The following is a 17,268-nucleotide window of genomic DNA, read 5'->3' on the forward strand; positions in this document are numbered from 1 at the left end:
ACATTTGGGCTCACTGGAGTCAAGGCTTTTGTTTACACCTGCAATAGATATTAATACGAATCTGTTTTCCCATTTCTTTTTATGGGAGTATAGTTTTCTCGCAAGGAAGGAAATATCTATCGATACTAACTGTACACACTGCATCGCCTTTAAGAAATGCTTTCTGCACTGTATACTGTGTGACTGTGCGTGCCCATCTTCCCCCTGGATTTCTTTTTAATCGAGCTCAAAATGTGCAAAGCATAGTTGTATGGATCTCTCTTTGTTAGGATGAAATATATAAAACCTAAATTCACAAAGCAAAGAATCCATTGATTGGAAAACTATCAGAAGACAGGGTTTCCAGAATAAATTCCAGAATAAATACACCGGTGGTAAGTATAAGCATTGTATTCTTTGACTTTGAAACACCAGCCAGTCAAAATAATAAATCTGGCTTCCACTGTCCATTCATTCATCCCTATGATAGAGATCACTGACAAAGAATATTGTGGCAAGCTAGTGGAAGCTGATTTCCATTGAGTTGAAATGGGTAAGAAAGGTATGGCCTAATCATTTAAAAAAATATGTAGGCTGGGTGTGGTGGCTCACGGCTGTAATCCTGTCACTCTGGGAGGAGGAGGCTGGGAGGATTGCTTGAAGTTAGGAGTTCAAAACCAGCCTGAGCCAGAGCAAGACCTGTCTCTACCAAAAACAGAAAAATTATCTGGGTGTGGTGGTGTTAGGCAGATGGTGAGGGATTCCAGGTCTCCCAGGGAAGAAAGTGGGTGCTGTTGCCCCCATCTTGGTCTTGCCCGACACTGATTCTCCATACCTGGTGGAGGAGGAAATACCTTATGAATCTGCCAATCAGAACTTGGCATGCCAGCTGCAAAAAAATGCAGAGGACTCTCTGTCCCACAGGCCAAGCCTCATGGGTACCATAAAGTCCAGAAAGTGACCTAGAACCCACATGTGTAGTTAAGACTCAGGTCATGTGACTCCCAATTGTCTAATCAAAGTGGTTCCATGGTGACCTCTGAACCACAAGGGAGGTCCCTATCCAGACACTATAAAATATGAACAGATCATAGCCAGTCGCTCTCTTTGCCCTTCCTTTTGCTTGCCCAGCTGAGACAATGGGTTGGGTCATCATGTATGGCATATGTACCATGCTCTGTAAACCTCTATCTTGCTCTTGCCCTATAATCCTATCTTTCTTCAATAAACCTCATTTTCGTGCTTGCCTAACTTTGGCTTGTCTGGTCATTCTTCAGCCATAACCCAACAGTTTCAGACTAAAACCTAACAGTGGCAGGTGCATGCAGTCCTAGCTACTGGAGAGGCTAAGGCAGCAGGATCATTTGAGTCCAGGAGTTTGAGGTTGCAACGTGCTAGGATTATAGGCATGAGCCACCATGCCTGTCTAAAAAAAATTTTTTTAATTAAAGGTATGGCTCACATTTGTGTCTCCTGTTATATTTCTTTTTTTTAAATTTTACTTATTTAATTTATTTTTTTGAGAGTGCTGTGGTGTCAGCCTAGCTCACAGCAACCTCCAACTCCTGGGCTCAAGTGATCCTCCTGCCTCAGCCTCCCAAGTAGCTGGGACTACAGGCGTGCACCACCATGGCCGGCTGTATCTTTTTCTATTTTTAATAGAGGTAGGGTCTCACTCTTGCTCAGGCTGGTCTTGAACTCTCCTGTTGTATTTCTACAGGACACAGCTGTTCTATACTATCATAATGTACATTACCCCACTATATGTTCTCAGTAGCCCAGTGTTGTAGGTGTTTTTATTTCGTATTTAACAAGAATCACAGGCCCAAGATCGATCGATCTCTCTCTCTCTCTCTCTCCCTCATATATATATATATATATATGCACATTTTTTTTTTTTTTTTTTTTGAGACAGTATCTCACTCTGTCATCCAGGCTTGAGTACAGTGTTGTCATCATAGCTCACAGCAACCTCAAACTCCTGGACTCAAGCAGTCCTCCTGCCTCAGCCTACCAAGTATCTGGGACTATAGGCGTGCACTACCACACCTGGCTAATTTTTCTGTTTTTTTGTAGAGATGGAGTCTCCCTCTTGCTCAGGCTGGTCTTGAACTCCTGGCCTCAAGGAATCCTTCTGCCTAGGTATCCCAGAGTGCTAGGATTATAGGCGTGAGCTTCTGTACCCAGCCTATATATATAGACACACATTTTTTTAAGATAAAAGATATTAAACAGGATTACAAAGTATTAGGAAAATGAGGCCAGGCGTGGTGGTTCACGCCTGTAATCCTAGCACTCTGGGAGGCTGAGGTGGGCAGCTTGTTTGAGCTCAGGAGTTCGAGACTACCCTGAGCAAGAGCGAGACCCCATCTACTAAAAAAAATAGAAAGAAATTAGCTGGACAACTAAAAATATATAGAAAAAAATTAGCCGGGCATGGTGGCACATGCCTGTAGTCCCAGCTACTCGGGAGGCTGAGACAGGAGGATTGCTTGAGCCCAGGAGTTTGAGGTTGCTGTGAGCTAGGCTGACACCACGGCACTCTACCCCGGGCAACAGAGTAAGACTCTGTCTCAAAAAAAAAAAGGAAAATGAAAAATAAAATATACAATGAATGCAGTTCATGATGGACATAAATCTTTTACTTAAGCCATTATAGTTTCTCATTGTATTTGCATTTTAAAGGGGGCATTTTCATTTTCAGATTTCAAAACAGTATTGATCCTGAGACGTTTATTATTTAAAAAGGCATATTTTGTTCTGCTAGTTGTCATTTGTATAAAGTAATTGCTAACTTTTCACAGTGATCTGTCAGTGTTCTTTTTACATTCCATGTACAAGTTTTCTTCTTAGTCTCACTTTCATTTGATATTTATCTATATTTTATTTTGTAAACCCAGATCATTTCTGGAAAAATTTGGGCATGGAGAAAAATTTCACAAAATTTGCAAATTTAACAAAAGTTAACTGTTGAGTAAATTTATGTGATGAAAATAAATTATTAGGTATGTAAGGGAGGATGAGCGCATTAGGGTTCTACACAGAAACAGAACCAGTAGGAGATCTGTATATATATAGCTCTCACACTACACACACACACAAAGTTTGAAGGTTACCAGGCAGGAAAAGCCCATGTTATAGATCAAAAGCCATCAGGCGGGAGAATTCTCTCTTACTGGGGAGTGAGGGGTTAGAGGTTATCAACCCTGTGTTCTATTCAAGCCTTTTTCAACTGATTGGATGAGGACTATGCACATTAGGGAGGGCAAGCTGCTTTACTCTGTCTACAGATTTCAATGTTAGTTTCATCCAAAAACATCCTCACAGAAACACCTAGAATATACTGTTAGACCAAATATCTAGGCACCCTGTAGCCCAGTCAAGTGGATGCATAAAATTAACCAGCACAATGGGAAAGAAAGCATTGCCTGTACCTTGATTGAGGAGGTACTTGGATGCCCTTAAAAGGAGAAGGCCTCAGAGTACACTAAAGTCCATGTTCAGCTCACAGGGTGGTAAAAACATCTTGTGTCATATCAGTGTCAAAGGAACCCAAAATTATTAAGCTTTATGTTAAGGTGAATGATGCAGCTCTGTTTTCTAACAGGAGATATTAGATGGAAGCAGAAATCTTTTTGTGGTCATCCAGAAATTCACACAAAAACTTAGGTAAGAAATACACTAAAATTAATTTGACCTGTTCCCTGGAATATCTTTTTGTGCTGGTGTTTTGGTGTGAGTAAACTTGGTATTCTGATAATTCATAACACTTCTAACAAAATAAAGCATCACCATGATCTTATTTCACACAGGGGAAAAGTGTATTAGTTTGCTGGGGCTGCTGTAATAAAGTACCATAGACTGGGTGAATTAAATAACAGGAATTGTCTCACAGTTCCAGAGGTTAGATGTCTAAAGTCAACATGTTGGTAGAGCTGGTTCCTTCTGAGGGCTATGAGGGAAGGATCTGTTGCAGGCCTCTCTCTCAGGCTTAAAAATAGTTGTCTTTGCTGATGTCTCTTCTCATTCCCTCTGTGCATGTCTCTGTGTACAAATTTCCCCTTTTCACAAGGACACCAGTCAGATTGGATTAGGGCCCATCCTAATGACCTCGTTTTAACTTGATTACCTCTGGGGGAGGTTAAGGCTTCAACATGTGAATTTGGAAATACAATTCAACCCTTATGAGAAAGGCTTTTCAGCTTTCCCATTCTACCCTTCTCAACTGCTTGCTCCTCACTTCAGAATGGGAGTAGACAGCATAAGCTGTAAGACTGATTCAAAGCAACTACCTGTGCAGTTCTGCCATTTGTGTGATATTTTCCTTTGTATGGTCCTTACATTTCAACTTTGTTGTATGTGAAGCATGCCAGGTAGCTCTTACATTTTAAAAAGGTTCTCAAGAGGAGAAAACCCCTTTACTTTGAAAACCTGTTTATCGTGTTCTTAAGGAAATGTAAGAATAACTCCTGAGAAAGTTTTAATATGTATGTAAGACCTAGAATTGAAACTTTTGACATTATATATCATCAATCTCAGGAAGGTCTGTTCACTATAGTAATGTTTGTGAACATACAGGATGTGTTCCAATAACAAATTTGTCAGAAAATGTTTTTAAAAATGTAGAAATAATACAGGAGACATAGGGTTTTATTCATGAACGTGAGAAGAAGGGAGGAGGATCATGGACTATGAATGAAAATAATAGAATATATATAAGAAACCAATAAACTCCTTGAGGTTGAGGAAAGGCTTAAGACTGGCCAAAAGGAAATTGGCCAGATTTATGTTCAGGAAGGAGAGAAAGGACTTCTGGGTATATGGCTTCCCAATCCAGAAAGAAGCTTGGTCAAGTAAGCTATATTACCTTTTCTACTCTCAATAGCCCTTGGGGATAGTTTTCCAGCTGCCAGTAAGAGACAATTCTATTCTACCTTTTGGGTGAAATTATATCATTTGAGTAAAGTATTTCAGATTATACGTAACAGACATAAATATTGATTAACTTTTTAAAAAGGGAAAGTTCATGGGATGGAAAGGGAAGAAATTATGAGAACAACTCTGTGTCTTCAGGATCTTGCCATTAGTGTAATGCAGTTGCACTGACAGTCCCTGTGTTCCTATGGTCCACATTTCAAAGTCCTGGGGGAGAGAATCTGATGGTCTCAGCTTGGATCAGGTGGTTCAGTATGTACACAGGGGGGAGACAGTGCACTGTCCCACAAACATGCTGTTAACCCCCACCTCCACCCCAGGTATAGGAGCTGCTCCTAAAGGAAAGTGGGTGGCCGCTACACTAAGAGGGTCTCCTTCAGGCATTAAAAAACATAACAAGATCACCACATTCACACTTAGAGGTTGGAGATAAAATGACTAAGGAAAAACTCAAAGGTAAAATAACTAAGAAAAAATTTTAATGTGTGATTCATTAAAATTCATTGAACTATACTCTTAAAATAGATGAATTCTATTGTATGTAAATCATACCTTAGTAAAGCTAGAAAATAAAGGAGCTGAGTTGATACAGGCAAGAACCTGGGAAGGACTGGCTGCATGCTAAGGGAGAATACAGATAGAGCTGCCTAATTTCTGGAAGGCTAGAGCCTGACTTAACAGCCACCAAGTGAATGTGCTTCAGCAAATAAAGCAGAGAGAAAACAGCTTGAGCTAAGGAAAAACTTCAAGTGGCCTAGAGCCTGAGAAAAATCAACAAGGTGTTCACATCAGAGAGCCTGAAACCAAGGAAAGGCATCCTTGAAGCCAAATAATTTTTAATCCTATCTTAACACATCTTTTATAAAGCATTTCACATACGCTGCTTCACTTTAATTAGCACAAAAACTCTGCTAAGTGAACAGTGTAAATATTATCTCTATTTTCCATGGACAAAGAAACTGTGGGTGTAGGGCTGGTCTCAGGACATGTGCCAGCTGTGGATTTACTGCCTTTCTGTTCCAAATTCACTGGCAAGTTCCAGAGGGAAGATTTCCCACAAGTTCTGCAAAGCCCCACAGTGACTTCTCTGCCACTGCTCACCCTTTCCAGTGATGTCTGGATCTCAGACCTAGGGAAGGAGAACATTCTTCCTTGGATGCTCCATCTTACACCCAAGACAGTAAAGAAAATTCTAAAGAATATAATATAGGGAACAGCCACTACTCCTCCATCTGAAACACAGAGTCCAAGGTATAGACTCCCCAGCTGAGATCCAGACCTTGCTGGAGAAGGGGGCACAGCAGTAGCAGATAAGTCCCTGTGGTGCTGTGCCCACGGAACTTGCTGAGAATCTTCCCTCTGGAATTTGCCGGAAATCTGCCCCCTAAGGTGCCAGAGGAAGCTGTTCAGTGGGAGATGTCTCACCAGAAGCATTCTACAAAATTGCCTGAGGGGAAGGTGCCTTGGAAGCTGCTGGGGTTGGGCGCCAATGGCTGCTGTGACTGTGGGAGACTGATGCTGGAAACGCCACCTGCACTGCAGGAGCCTAGGTGGGGAGCGCACCAAAACCAGGAAGCAAAACTCTTCTTCTGCGAATGTCTCTCTAGCGCTCTCTACTGACAACGCTTCAATGCCAGCAGGAAAGGAAAAAGAGTCTAGATTCACTTTTTTTTTTTTTTGGAGACAGAGTCTCACTCTGTTGCCCAGGCTAGAGTGAGTGCCGTGGCGTCAGCCTAGCTCACAGCAACCTCAAACTCCTGAGCTCAAGCGATCCTCCTGTCTCAGCCTCCCGAGTAGCTGGGACTACAGGCATGCACCACCATGCCCGGCTAATTTTTTCTATATATATTTTTTAGCTGTCCATATAATTTCTTTCTATTTTTAGTAGAGATGGGGTCTCGCTCTTGCTCAGGCTGGTCTCGAACTCCTGAGCTCAAACGATCCGCCCACCTCGGCCTCCCAGAGTGCTAGGATTACAGGCGTGAGCCACCGCGCCCGGCCTTAGATTCACTTTTAAAGAGCAAGCAAAATTTGGAGCTGAGAAGCAATACATGGATAACTTGGCATAAGTGTCATTGATATCCAGGTTCAAATATTGACTCTGCCACTTACTCATATGTCCTCGCACAGGTTTGTAATTCACTTTGACCCCAGTTTTCTCTCCAAAATCAGAATGAAAAAGTACAAATACAGTTCACGAAAAATAAACACAAATGTCAAACATATGAAAAGGTGTTTCATCTCATTAAAAAAAAGAATTACAAGTCAAAACAATATTTAAATATCATTTCTCACCTATTAGATTGCCAAAAATCCCTAAGTTTGTACCAGGCAACTTCAGGAGATGAGGTAACATCTCCTCCCAGACAAAGAGCAGAATTGCTTTAACTTATACTATAAAAGTGGCAAATTACCCAAGCTCAGTATTCCCCTTCTGTAACATAACCCACTGTATGTACAGGCATCCATGTAAGCTCATCTGTGTCACTCAGTGGGTCTTGAGGGATATAGGGAACTGCCATAACCCTGAAGCTCTGGCTACTGCCTCTGCTGTGCGTAATAAAGTCCATCTCTAGGCCGGGCGCGGTGGCTCACGCCTGTAATCCTAGCACTCTGGGAGGCCGAGGTGGGCGGATCGTTTGAGCTCAGGAGTTCGAGACCAGCCTGAGCAAGAGCGAGACCCCACCTCTACTAAAAATAGAAAGAAATTATATGGACAGCTAAAAATATATATAGAAAAAAAAAAAAATTAGCCGGGCATGGTGGTGCATGCCTGTAGTCCCAGCTACTCGGGAGGCTGAGACAGGAGGATCGCTTGAGCTCAGGAGTTTGAGGTTGCTGTGAGCTAGGCTGACGCCACGGCACTCACTCTAGCCTGGGCAACAGAGTGAGACTCTGTCTCAAAAAAAAATAAAAATAAAAAAAAATAAAGTCCATCTCTGACCCAGGAATATCATGCCTTCTGCCAGTCTCCATAAAACAGTAACAGAATAGCTTTCTAACATGCAAGGAGGGTAAAATCCCAGGCCATTCACAGTTCTTAACTGGTTTCATCTCTAGGGAGTTTTCCCCAATAGATTTGGGGCAGATTTGTGTAACTATGAGCACGGTAGATGACAACATGTTATAACTGTGAGTGCCAGGATGATTCTGATGAACTTTCCGGGTTACGACCCATTTCCTTAAGTAATCTCAAGATGGTATGCCTTATACATTTTTAAATCTTCTTTTTATAGCTTTTGTGTCTTTTCCCTTTGGTTTGGTTGTCAGCTGTTACATTTTATTGCTGCTATCTGTATTCCTGTAGCAGCGCTTTCTTCATTTTAATTGTTTCTTATAATCTACTGTAAAAGGAAAAATCAGATAATCATATTTCTTAAAATAATTCCTCAACTAAAATAAATATTGGGCAGTTTTTGCTTATTATCTAATTTTTAGTTATGTTCCAGATAGTTAAGTTCAACTGATGGGACCTACAATAAGCTTTTTTTCCTTAAATTAAGCAATGAATTTTTAAAACAAAATATGAATTTATTTATGGAAAATAATTATTAATAAAGACAAACTATGGTTTAGATTTTTCTGTTGTGAAGTGTCATGACAAACTTGATTTCTATCTTTTTTTTGAGACGGTCTTGCTCTGTTGCCTGGGCTAGAGTGGTGTGGTGTCATCCTAACTCACAACAACCTCAAACTCCTGGGCTCAGGTGATCCTCCTGCCTCAGCCTCCTGAATAGCTGGGACTGCAGGCTCACACCACCACGCCCAGCTAATTTGTTTTTTCTATTTTTAGTTGCCCAGCTAATTTTTTTTCTATTTTTAGTAGAGACGGGGTCTCACTCTTGCTCAGGCTGGTCTCAAACTCCTGAGCTCAAGCAATCCTCCCACCTCGGCTTCCAAGAGTGCTAGAATTACAGCCATGAGCCACCATGCCTGGCCCCCCTTTTTTTTCTTTTCTTTTTTTTTTTAAGATAGGGTTTCACTCTGTCATCCAGGCTGGAGTATAGTGGCACAATTATAGCTCACTGCAGCCTCAAACTTCTGGGCTCAAGTGATCCTCCTGCCTGAGTCTCCCAAGTAGTGGGATTACACACATAAGCCAGCATGCCTGGTAGTTCTTTTCGTTCACTTCTTTGGTTTAATGCTGGAGCTGTGTAATTCCAATGAGACAAATCAATTCATCTGATTCTCTTTTTCAATTGTTTCTTGGTTTAAAGCAGCTGAAATTTTAAAATTTAAGATCTTCTGATTTTTGCATTTGATACAAATGTCTGCTCTCAAGCATTTATCTTATCAATGGTTTTAAACTTATCAAAAAAAAAAAAAAAAGAGCCCAGGGCAAAAAGTGCCTCAACTCTTAATCTATTTTTTGATAAAATCATGGATTGCATTAAATATAATCTTTGTGAAGAAAAGATCTTGGCATGAATAAATATCACATCTTTTGGTTAAATTCCCTCCGCAGAAACCAGGAAGAATCTCACCACTTTAAAGTACAGAGGCCACAGTACTAACTAGAAGGGAGCTTTTTTGAAAGAATTCCAACTGCTAGATTTTACACTCAGGCAGAACTAAGTCAGAAGGTGGGCCATGCACTGTACATTCAGCCTTTAGACATGTTTTGTGTTACATACAGAAAGGTGGCCTATACATTGTCTTAAAATTGAATTGTTGTCAGCATTTTAAAAATCAGATGAATTCCATAAGCAAAGACAAAAGACAAAGGACATGCTAAGAGAAAATCTATTCAACTTATTTCACAAATAAAGGACTACGTCCCCTAATTTATAAAGAGCTCTAAAACTTTAAGAGGAGGGAAAAAGCCAATAACTCAATAGAAAAATGGTCAAAAGATAGGAATAGACAGTTCACAGGAAAAGATATACAAGTGGTCCTTAAATATATGAAAGCATGCTCAACTTTACTGAAAGATATGCAAATTAAAACACTGAGAAACCATTTCTCACCTATTAGATTAGCAAAAATTCAAAAGCTTGACAATATAAGTTATGGCAGGCAGAATTGTAAAATGTCTCCCATTATCTCTGACCTCTGGTATTATGCCCACAATTAGGCTATGCAATAAGACAAAGGTGATAGGGTTTTATGAACGTAATTAAGGCCCCATATCAGTTGACTTTATATTATTAAAAGGACAATTATCCCGGGGGTCCTGATTTAATTAGTAGGATGTTCTTCAACAGAGGGCTTAGACCTTTCCTGAGGTCAGAGACATTCTCTTACCAGCCTTGAAGAAGCAAGCTACCATGCGTTTTATAGTCCCAAAGAAACGAATTCTTCCAGCAATTTGAATGAGCTTAGAAGCAGGTCCTTCTCTAAAGAAGGCTCTAGATGACAGACAATGCAACTTAGCCAGGACTTTTTTCACAGCCCTGTATGACCCTGAGCACAGGGCCCAGCTAAGCTGTGCTCAGATTCCCGATGCACAGGAACTATGAGATAATAAATGTTTGTTTTAAGCCACTAAGATTATGGCAATTTCTAAGCAGCAACAGAAAACTAACAAAACACTCTAGTGAGGCTGGGAGAAAACAAGCACTCTCATACATGGCTAATGGGAGTGCCAAATGTTAAAAGCCCCATCGAAGGGAATTTGTCTATATCTGACAAGGCATTTGTACAATTACATACACATTGGCTTTTGACCTAGCAACTCCACTTCTAGGAATTTGCTCTGAAGCTATACCACCATAAATTCAAAATAACGTGTGTTCAGGACTTTTTCACTACAGCATTATTTTTAATACCTAAATATTTGAAACAACTTAATTGCACATCCTTAGGAGATCTGTTGAATAAATTATGGTATATCTGCACAATTTGTACTATGGAGTCATGAAAAGAATTGAGAAAATCCCTGGCTGGGTGCCGTGATTCACATCTATAATCCCAGCTCTTTGGGAGGTGGAGGTAGAAGAAGGATGGCTTGAGCCTAGGAGTTTGAGACTAGCCCAGGCAACACAGCGAGACCCCATCTCTATAAAAAGAAAAAAAACAAAAAAACGTTTAAAGTAGCTGGGCATGGTGCCTGTAGTCCCAGCTACTTGGCAGGCTGAGGCAGGAGGATCACTGGAGCCCAAGAGTTTAAGGCTGCAATGAGCTGCGATCGCGCCACTGCACTCCAGCCTGGGACACAGAGTGAATGAGATCTTGTCAAAAGGAAGAGAGGGAGAAAGGAAAGAAGGGAGGAAGGAGGTAGGAAATAAAGATCTCTGAGATGGAGAAATTCCTAGGACATCATTTAATTAAAAAGGCAGAATGAGAGAGTATATATAGTAGTCTATGTCTTGCATAAGAAAGAAATGAGAATACACATATGTATTTGTTCATTTTTTTAACAAAAGGAAACACAGGCCAGACATAGTGATTCACGCCTGTAATCCTAGCACTTTAGAGGCCCAGGCTGGACGATCGCTTGATATCAGGAGGTGGAGACCAGCAAGAGCAAGACCCCATCTCTACAAAAATAAAAAAATTATCGGGGCATTGTGGTGCACACCTGTAGTCCCAGCTACCCAGGAGGCTGAAGCAGGAGGATTGCTTGAGCCCAGGAGTTTGAGGTTGCAGTGAGCTATGGTGACATCACTGCACTCTAGCCGGGCGACAGAGGGAGACTCTGTCTCAAAAAAAAAAAAAAAAGAAATCTGAAACTAAATAAAAATAGAAAATGGTTATTTAGGGGAGTGGAGAACAGGATGAGAGGTAGGAATGTGAGTGAGACTTCTGTGCATATAATTTTTTACTTTTGAACTATTAAATGTTTTAGAAAGCACAAAAAATAAAAATTCTGTTTCTAATATGGATGTTGAAATATTTAGGGGGAAACATACCAATATCTGCAGTTTATTTTGAAATGCTTAAAAAAATAAGATGGGTAGATAGATACAGGGATATTTAGATGGATATGATAAAGCAAATATATACAATGTTGATAGCAGAATCTAGATAGTGAGTATACAGGTGTTTACTGTAAACATTTTTCAGCTTCACTCTATATTTGAAAATTTTATCTTAAAAGTTGTAAAAACCTTAATGAAAATGGATAAAAAAGCAAACCCTGAAGCAATCCTAACTGTGTATCAAATTGATAATGTAACCACATAGAGAAAATAATTTTTTTTCTTTTTTCTTTTTTTTCATAGAAACAGGGTCTCCCTCTGTGGCCCAGGCTGGAGTGCAGTGGCACGATCATAGCTCACTGCAGCCTTAAAGTCCTGGGCTCAAGTGCTTCTTCTGCCTCAGCCTCCTGAGCAACTGGGACTACAGGCACATGCCAACACACCCAGTTAATTTTTATTTTATTTTATTTTATTTTTTTGTAGAGATGGGGTCTCACTGTGTTGCTCAGGCTGGTCTCAAACTCCTAGGCTCAAGTGATCCTCCTTCCTCAGCCTCCGAAAGTGCTGGGATTGCAGACAGGAGCCACAGCACCTGACTTAAAAAGAATTTATTCAAGTATATTTTGAACACAACAGTCTGTACACCTTAGTGGGATATATTGTCAAGACAAAAAAAATTCAAAAAAATCTTGAATTTTCTTATTAGAAATCTCTGCTGACTTCAAGAAAAGAAGTCAGCTGGAACTCCTAAATTATAGTAAATACCAGACCAATAGAATTCTTCCTGAAGTAGCCTGTTTATAGTCAGTTTTGGAATGTTAATAACCTCATGCACAATAATTTATCAATAAATATTCATGGCATGTACTTCCAGGAAGAATTGTTTTACTGCCCACTAGGTGGCAATGTTATCTAATCTAATTAAAAGCAGAACTTGAATTTGAAAGACTCATTCATCTAACAACGTATATTGATCTTTCTCACCTATTGAACAAACTAAAGTTTCATTAATATCTATATGATGTTCTTCAGAATTCAGTCCATGTTGAAAAATTAAAAAAAGAATTTTAATAACAAAAAAAAATTGATCCTGTTTCCCCACACAAGGACTATATTAAATCAAACTCAGAATCATTGGATTGGTAGGGATCTCCAGAAGTCAACTAGTCCCTTTGCTTACCTCCAAACAGAATAATCCTCCTGCTCTATTATTTATTCTCTACCTGGGAAAGAGGACATTTCTCAAAGTTCTATTCTAAAATTTAGCATAAAGTCAAGTGGTTCATTCATTCATTCTTCATAAAGCAAACAATTTCTGAGTAATTACCATTTGCCAGGTATTGAGCTAGGTATTGGGGGTATGATGGTGCTGTACACACAGTTCCAGGAGTTTGAGGTTGCAGTGAGCTATGATCGTGCCACAGCACTCTAGCCTGGGCAACAGAGCAAGATCCTGTCTCAAAAAAAAAAAAAAAAAAAAGCCATAAGCATTTATCAACTGTCAAAAGTCAAGTAATTTAGTAACTATGTGAAAGAGTCAATTACTTTATGAATAAGAAGTTGCTGTTGGACTTTGTACCAGAAGATTCAGTGATATGGTGGGTGCCACACTGCAGCGGGTCATGAATAGAGCAGCAGGTAAACTTGTAGAGTCAGCAAGTGCAGAAAACTCTTCAAAGAAATCTGGCAGTGAAGGAGAAGTCAAGATAGGAAAACACTGAAACGTGCTCGTGAATGTTTAATGCTCCTGGAAAGGAGCCAATAGATGGGGAAAGGTCGAAGGTGGAGAGGAAGAGGCAGATAAGGCCGTGGAGCAAGTGTGGCATCGGAGAAGGGGGGAGAGCGTGGGAGCTAAAACCAGGTGGCCTGGAACAGGCACCTAGAGGTGTGCCGAGCTCATTAGACACCCAGAGCGGATCATCTTTAACATACACTCCCCACCATATGACAAAATTATTTTCAGAAATAATCATGAAATGAAGCAAATAATAAAATTCCAGAATGTAAATGCAGAAAGTGACTTTTTTTCTTGTTATTGAACTCTGTACATGCATTATGTGAGTAAAAAAAATTGTGGTACAGTGGCTTACCCCTGTAATCACAGCACTTTGGGAGGCCAAGGCAGGAGTGTGGCTTGAAGCCAGGAGTTCAAGACCAGCCTGGGCAACATAGCGAGACCTGGTCTATACAATAAATTTTTTAAAAATTAGCTGAGTGTGGTTGTGTGGACCTATAGTCCCAGCTACTTGGGAGGCTGAAGGGGGAGGATCGCCTGAACCCAGGAGTTCAAGGCTGCAGTGAGCTATGATCGTTAATTGCACTACAGCCTGGGCAACAGATCAAGACCCCATCTATAGAAACAAAATATTACAATATAAAAAAGGAATAGTGCATTAATAATTTTGTATTACACAAAAAGACACAATTTAGAGAAAAATATTACATCATACCACTGATGTTGAGACTGAGCAGGGACCCCTCTTAGAGGCCTACTTGGCCCCCCAAGCATGGAAATAAAGGAAAATATTGAGTCCCTACAGGGGAGTTCCAGACATCTAGCTAGCTTTGAAAAGTAAATGGGAATAACAGTGGCCCTCCAAGCAAGCCAGAGTCAGGAGGTGTTTTGGATCCCTATGGAAATCAAAAGATGGCATTTTAACATATGTTCTTGAGTTGTTTTTCAGAAACCCTCACCAGATGAAAAATGCAGATAAGGGGAAACTGAGGAAGGTCAGATACTCCTGGTTATACCCACTTCCTCGTTAACCGCCATTAAGCTTTCTTCCCTAAGGGTTAAACAGAACCAATGACCAGACTTGTTCGACTGCTGATTTCAATCAAGGGCCTAATGCTGCTCCCCGCTTTTTGTGGTTTCGGCACAACAACTGACCAGCAGTCTTTCCTGGTAAGAGACCACAGACCATGGAGTGGTTCTGGCAGGTCTACAAAGGATGCGCAATGAGGGTTTTCTCATCCTCTGCTTCACCTTTTAACATTGGAAGCCCAAAAACTCCATCCTCAGATCATGCTAACGCCTCCACTTTCTGAACATGGTATCATGAAGTAGCACAAGCTCAGTTGCACATGTGCATGTTTCTCCTTTCATACCCATGACTCCTCCTCTAGCTTGATAAATATGTATATTTGGACCCCTCACTCAGCAAACATTCCTATTCCTATAGCCATTCCCTTCAAGTACCTGTTTCTAGCTTCTGGCCTAAGGCTATGCTTCTCAGCCTGTGAGGATGGCCACCCTGCAGGCTGCAACCCTTTATAAGAAATAAAGCTCTCCTTTCCAAATTTATGAACTTCATCATTCTTCAGTTGATATATCATTGTTTATTTTGCATCTAGTGCTTAAAATCAGAAGTAGAGAACCTCAGGGAATGGATACAGGAACTTCATCCAGAGTAAACTCAAAACATTCCATTAGAAACTTACTCTCCAAACCAACCATGTGGCTGAGACTGGGCATATTGGGGTGAACTACATAACAGAGTTCTCTGAATTACCTTTCATGGAGAATACAATGTTTATTAAAGGAAGAGTAATGAAAATGTACCAATTTCAAGCTTACACATATATTACAAAAAAACACTAACTGCTGCAATTAAGTAGAATTGACCAGCAAGAGTGTTTTTAGGCAGGAGTATTTTATCTGTCATCGTTTAGTACTGACAGTGATGGTCTTTATTATTGTTTAATTATGGAGATGGTTAAGATCCGACTGACTAATCGGTTTTGTATTTAAATCTCTACAGACAACGCACTCCTCATTGCCTTCAGCTTGGGGTGGACTGCTCCAACCTTCTCCCTCCATAGGCCACTCAGGCTTCTATTGTGGCAGAAAGAACGGTGGAAAGGAAGCTTAGTAAGGGCAAGCTTGAAGCTGAGGCGGGTGGTCGGAGCAAGGTCATTCTACTAAGCATGAGGGGAAGTTGGTGCTGGGTCACAACCGCAGCTCAGAGTACATTTATTAAGGCTTCCGTAGATTGTAAGAAGGCACGGGCAGGGCTAGGGAACCTGCGGCCACATGTGGACTTCTAGGTCGTTAAGTGCGGCCTTTTGACTGAATCCATATTTTACAGAATAAATCCTTTCATTAAAAGGAGTGCAGCAGAGAAAGATGAAGCTTTTCTTGCCTCCTTCAGTGCTTAAAAAAGAACAACGTTGAAATCAGACGGCCGCAGCTTCCCCACCTCTGGGAGCTGACCGGTCTTTCTGAGTCCCAATACTTCTAAAGCTGAGATTAACAAGAGGCCTCAGAGAACTGAGTGAATAATCTGAGTTTTGGAGGGCCCTTCTTTTCAGAGTTCCCCTCAGCATGTGTACTCACTGAAAGAGGGCGGTCAGCCACTATTCACTGTACCCAGCAACCCTACTGGGCCTGGCTGCCTTGACTGCTTGCTGGGGTAGTGGAGTAGGCTTCTGGCAAGAGGCGCAAACCACAAACATTTCACCTAGAAAGCTTTGTGGTTGGGAGTCCTTTCCTCAGAAGGGGATGGGCTTGCCAAGAACAGAGAGTTCAGTGGAGTGCTTTTAAGTAGTAGAAATGGCTGCTGTGGAGAGGGAAAAAGAACCCAAAAGAACTACAGGATTAAGGTCTCGGTAGGGGGTGGAAGGCCATGATAAAAGAAAAACTTCAGAATAAATAAGTTTAATAAATACATTTAAGAGTTTATTTGAGCAAAGAATAATTCGCAAGTCAGGTAGCCCTCAGAACCAGAAGAGGTTCAGAGAATTCAGTGCTGCAACCTGGGCAGTGAGTTACAGACAGAAAAAGGCTGAAGAAAGCAGGAACAAGGAACAAAAAGCAGATTGGGTGTTTCAAAATTACTTTCCTTGTAAAGGTTAAAGCAGAGGGGACTTCCTTATCATGCTGGCTAAAACTGGCCTGTTTGGGAATTTGGCTGTCTCTCTTGCTCTCCTGATTTCTTGGAAGGTCAGGTAAACAGCTTGGCTTGGTGGTGTGGAACTTTAGCATAAGTGACTCCATTCTGGGTTGGTCTGTTGGGCCTGGTGCAGGAGCTCAGTCCAAATCAATGGCCTCCTATAAATTTAGTTGAACAACCACAAGTTCCTTAACTGAAGGTTAGAGTAATTTTTTCTTTTCTTTTTTTTTTTTTTTTGAGACAGAGTCTCACTCTGTTGCCCAGGCTAGAGTGAGTGCCGTGGCGTCAGCCTAGCTCACAGCAACCTCAAACTCCTGGGCTCAAGCGATCCTCCTGCCTCAGCCTCCCGAGTAGCTGGGACTACAGGCATGCACCACCATGCCCGGCTAATTTTTTCTATATATATTTTTAGCTGTCCATATAATTTCTTTCTATTTTTAGTAGAGATGGGATCTCGCTCTTGCTCAGGCTGGTCTCGAACTCCTGAGCTCAAACGATCCGCCCACCTCGGCCTCCCAGAGTGCTAGGATTACAGGCGTGAGCCACCGCGCCCGGCCTAGAGTAATTTTTTCCTATGATGACTTCAGTGGAGAGGGAAAGCA

The 17,268-nt window shown here is 41.0% G+C and overlaps 1 protein-coding gene across 1 annotated transcript in view; it reads right to left on the reverse strand.

Moving 5' to 3' along the window:
• ALDH5A1 (aldehyde dehydrogenase 5 family member A1) overlaps positions 1-17,268 on the reverse strand; it is a 277,572-nt gene that overhangs the window by 56,753 nt on the left and 203,551 nt on the right. The gene's annotated exons all lie outside the window — the stretch shown is intronic.

Source organism: Eulemur rufifrons, chromosome 18 (assembly GCF_041146395.1).
Source record: "Eulemur rufifrons isolate Redbay chromosome 18, OSU_ERuf_1, whole genome shotgun sequence".
Taxonomy (NCBI): domain Eukaryota; kingdom Metazoa; phylum Chordata; class Mammalia; order Primates; family Lemuridae; genus Eulemur; species Eulemur rufifrons.